Genomic DNA, 5,157 nt, shown 5'->3' on the forward strand with positions numbered 1-5,157 from the left:
AAAAAGCATGAAAAGACAAAAATAATTTTGTATTAATATTTCTATTTGATATAAAAATATTTAATAATTTCTCATTAAGTTGGTGCTCGATTGACCGTCCACGACTCAGTCAAAGTTAAATATGTATAGACTAAAGTAATTTTTAGTAATATTTTTCTCGGTATCGTATTAAGGGAACACATGAGTATTATACATGTTCCTACTGCTTTACTGTTACAACTCACAAAGAGCCACATTTTGTCTCGATCTGGGGCCGATGGACTAACATTCCATGTCTCTGGTGCGACATTCCCGGGCGTCCCCCTGGCCTAATGAATGTGTGTCGCGAAGCACACAGTCTTTCTGATCCTTGGACTGACACTCTAGCGGCCTCACCCCTGTCACGAGTGGATCCTGTAGGGCTCACGATCCCTCTACCAATATAGCTCGTGACCCATTCCTGCGAGCTAAAAGAGGAAGGAGTGAGATTAAATGTATGTCCTAACAATGCTAAATGGTTGATTTTTTTGGGAGGGGATGAAATTGTTTAGCTTAATGGTAGAGTTGAAATTAGTAACCAAAGAGGTTGAAAGCAAGGAGTTGAGATGAAGGGGAAGATTGAAAGTCTTTTTTTTTCTTTTTTTTCCTGCTGCAATGAACTCCCTTTTTTTTTTTCTGTCTGTAACGTATCAAAGTTAGAAGATGAAGAGTTCTTTTCACTTTTGAAGAAATAATTTTTTGGGCCCTTTCCGACCTTGGACCCTGGACAACTCTACTCCCAAACTACCCAAGGATCGGGCCTGGGTGGTGGATGGTGATTATGTATACGAAAAAGAGAAACATCTAACTGTGCTTAAAACTTCGCTTTTCTTCACCAACAATGGCTTCACTGTTTACGATTGTAAAGGTCAGTTGGTTTTCTGAGTGGACTCGTATGGTCCTGACCCTTAATGCTCATGGAAGATACTTGCTCACTGACAGAAAGAAGGTAGTTTTTTTCTCGTTTCCATTTAAACGATTTGTCTGGACTCTTTCAATGAAATAAGACAATAGTTAGATTTGCTTTAATGGGTTCTCTTATGAGCTAATCTAAATAAGTGGATATAGTTTTGACTTGTGAGTCAATTTGTTTAAAGTAGATAAGTTGGAGCTTCACCCAAAGGAGCGTTTTGGGTTTTAAGTTTAAAATCAGGTTTTTTTATGTAAAATATAAAATGAAATTAAAATTATGCGAAAAAAATTAAAGTATAAAAACTACATGTCATTTTAGTATTGGTATTTTAATGATTTTGAACTAAAATAAAATAAAATGATAAATTAAATTATTATTTTATAATTTTTAAAGTTGAGTGATTTAATAATAAATTTTCTAATAGTGGAGTAACAATTTATATAATTTAGTTCAAAAATGGTAACAACTCCTTGTAGATTCCATATTATCCATTGCAATTCGCACCTTAATGCCATCGCTTGGAGACCGAAGAAAGGGGCTTTAGAAAAGACACATCCGTTTTTTTTATCACAACATCGGCACCACACTTGGCTTCCTGCGCGAACAATGCAGCATCAATCAAGCATTCCCGCACACCTATTCCTGCACTCAGTCCTTCAACAGAGAGACCATTTCTCATCGGATCACCATAAGTTTGAATACCGCTTCTTGTTGCTTGTCACTCCTATAAATAAACAGGTGATCGTGATAAAATAATCGAAAAAGGAACCTCACCATTGTTCCATGAGTTCGTTTCGCACCCACCATATATGCCAGTTTATCATACAAAACTTAGCACTTGCTTTTTTAAGAAGACACATGGTATCATCCAAGTCATGAAAATATTTGAAATTTTCATCAAATTTAAGGATGATAATACCTTTTCCGTTAAAAATAAATAATGGATAAACTAAAAATTTCAATGTCACCCCCCTCTCTTATAGAATATGTTTCATCATTCTCCCCCACTCAAAAAAAAAAAAAAAAAACCCAACCATACTTATACCTCATTAAAGGTTAGGTTACCCACCCACGCTTAAATATTTGTTTGAAATTTCAGAATATTTAGACAAACAAACTAAAAATGAATTTAAATAAAAAAATAAGTTTGTTCGAAATATGGGTTACGCTCGAACTTTAATATTTAAAATTTAAGAGTGACTTAACATGATCCATTTTCAAGTTTATAATATATATTTTTATTAATTATACTGTACTATAATGTAAAGATTGAAAAATACGATAGGTTATTTAAAATATATAATGGTAAAAGAAGTTGTTGACACCATTTTTTTGATGAAATGGGGTCGACTTGGATTTTGGAAAAAAACGAAAGTGGGCACCAATCCTTTTTGATGAGGTGTGATCGGGTCACCTAGAAAATTACTATTTTTAATAAACAGTTTGATTTATTAAAATTACGCTTTTTGGTCTACGAAATTCAGAAAGATGGGTTCGGGAGTCGGTTACGTACGAGGAAGGATTAGCACCCTCGTAACGCCCAAAATTGGTACCTAGTTGATTAATTAGTGTCTGTGTGTCGAAAATTAAAAACTCGTAAATAATTTAAAAATACGATCCTTCTTTATATATGTTATTTTAAAATTACTCGAATAAATCCAAATGGAAAATGCCTTCTTATCTCGAAGTAACAAGATGTCACATCCAGTAAGTTAAGACACCACACCTCGTATTTTTTAGAGTAAGCTTGCCTTTTATTTTCTTATTTAAACCTCATTTATTTCAATTTTAAAAGGATATTCGGTTATTTAGGTTCAACGCGAGAAAAATCGAAACCCAGTAAGTTAGGGCACGACTTCCCGAATTTCCAAATACGGAATATTGCCTTTATTATTTTAAAATTTTAAAAGGATATTTGACTATTGGGTCGAACGAAAAATCGAAACCCAGCACGTTAGGACACGTTTTGTCGAATTTTCAAATGCGAAATATTGCCTTATTTTGAGATTTGTTACGAGTTTAGGTAAAAGAATAGTGAAAAGTTAAAAAAAAAACGCATTTAATTTATTAGGTTTTTAGAGAAATCATTTAATATGCAAAAGGAATTGTACATGGCTATTAATAATAATACAACATGCATTTGAAACAAAGGCCTAACATACATCGTAAAATTCAAATGTTTTAATATTTAAAAGTTCTAGTATCAATGTGCATGAATAATAATAATACAATGGCATGTATAATACTACGAACTTAACAACGACAATGCACATAATACTAATAGATCTAAATTTTGGAAGCATTTGACATTATTAAATAAATAGATAGCGAGAATAAAGGCACAAATAATACACGTCAACCAATAAACATAAAGCAAATGAATAATAAATAAATAAAAGGCATATAAGCTTAATTGGAAATTTAAAACAAATAATTAAACGAATATCAAATAAAATAAATAAATAAAATAAAATTAGTAACCGTTTTTAAAAAAAAATGAAATTTGAACTTAAATTTATTAAGGACCGAATTGGAGTTTAAATAAAATCAGTGGGTTAGATTTGAAATATAAAAAATAGGAGTCGATTGGAACACGCGCAACGATGCGGGGCTAATCGGGAAATTAATCCCTGACCCTTACACGCACCGCTTTAAATGGAACGAAAATGAAATGTTAACAAATTACATGGGAAAATTTAAAACTAAAAAGGACGCCATTAAGAACTGAATTAAAAGCGGAGGGACTAACCGCAAAAATAACCGTTTTCATTCGGCACAAAACGACGCCGTTTACAATACTGGTGCATGCGCATGGTTCTAGACCAAATTACAATGTAAATAAAATTTAGAGCCGAAATCAAAAATAGACAAAAACTACATTGAACATGTTCACAAAAGCGAGGGACTAAATGCGCAAATGTCCCCCAAGGAAACACGCGGATCCTCAGCACCCGTTGGGTCGGGTCTTCGGGTCAAATTGAAACGCCGCCGTTTTGGCCACCAATACTAAGGCCCAAAATGACGCCGTGTTGTAGCTTATATAAATAACAAAAGAAATAAAAGAAAATTCATTTCCTTTAGTTTTTTAGAAAAAACAGATAGAGTGAGGTCTCTCTCGGTTTCTCCCAAATCCGGCCAACAGGGCCGACGCTCGCGCCACCGTGGCTGACGGCCGGCGCCGCACGAGGACGTCTCCGATCAACGCGTCCAAAGACCAAAATCTTAGACGGGGGAACAAGGAGATAAAGAAAAGGCCCTAGCCCTTCCCTAAGCCCGAGTTAGACGGTGGCGAAGGACCGATAACGACGGATCTAAGGGTCGATTCAGGTATGATTCCCGTTTCCTTTTTATATTTCGAAAATATTTTAAAATAATAATAATAATAATAATAATAACAAAAAGAAAATCGCATGCAAAGGAAAACAGAAAAATGAAGGTCTCGAATCACCTTAGTTTTTTATTTTTATTTCTTAGTTTCGTAAAAAGGGAAGAAGAGTTACAAAACACCAGATTTTTGGCTTTTAAAGCTGATCTAAACAACTCCTAATATCCATTTTTGTTGTTTTGTGATTTGGATTGTCTGTTTGTTGTTTTCTGCCTTGTTGGTTTCTCTTTGCAGGTGTCAGACGCGTGGTGGTGATAGGCCGGTGGTGGTTGCGGCGTCGAGGGGACTAGGCTAGAGCGTGCGGCACTGAAGGCTCCTGCTAGGGTTTTTTTGTTGTAAAATTTTTAAGTTCGTTGGGCCTTGGGCTAGTATTGTTAATTGGGCTTGGGTTGTTGTCTTTGGGCTTTGGGGCCATATTAGGCCCGGGCAAAATTTAGGCCTTACAGAAGTTACCTATACTTACTAAATATTAAATTAAAATAATTATATTTACAAAAATAAGTGGGCCTAAATAGTTTTAAATTGATCATTTACAAAGATGACCGATCATAGACAAAATTTGATATTCATATTTTAGTTCAAATAAAACTAAAACAATCGCGTATAATATTAAAATCATAAATCAACCTAATAAGGATTTAATCCACGATAAACTTTACTTGTAACTAACCTAACTTAAAAACTCTGAAGAGGTGTGTCCTATTTATTATTTATTATTTTTAATTTTTGTTCTATTATTTTGAAGCCAAATACATTATTTATCATATTTGATTTTTTAAAGGAAAAATTACGAATACAAACATTATAAGTCAAATATTTCTTAAAAAAATTATGATTACAA

At 33.8% G+C, this 5,157-nt stretch overlaps 1 long non-coding RNA gene across 1 annotated transcript; it reads left to right on the forward strand.

Annotated features, from left to right (window-relative positions):
• Window positions 1-4,008: 4,008 nt before the first annotated feature.
• On the forward strand, window positions 4,009-4,814 carry LOC121224212 (uncharacterized). The gene is made up of 2 exons (XR_005921823.1): window positions 4,009-4,258; window positions 4,551-4,814. It is a non-coding gene; the product is annotated as an uncharacterized lncRNA (long non-coding RNA).
• Window positions 4,815-5,157: the final 343 nt, after the last annotated feature.

Source organism: Gossypium hirsutum, chromosome D12 (assembly GCF_007990345.1).
Source record: "Gossypium hirsutum isolate 1008001.06 chromosome D12, Gossypium_hirsutum_v2.1, whole genome shotgun sequence".
Taxonomy (NCBI): Eukaryota; Viridiplantae; Streptophyta; class Magnoliopsida; order Malvales; family Malvaceae; genus Gossypium; species Gossypium hirsutum.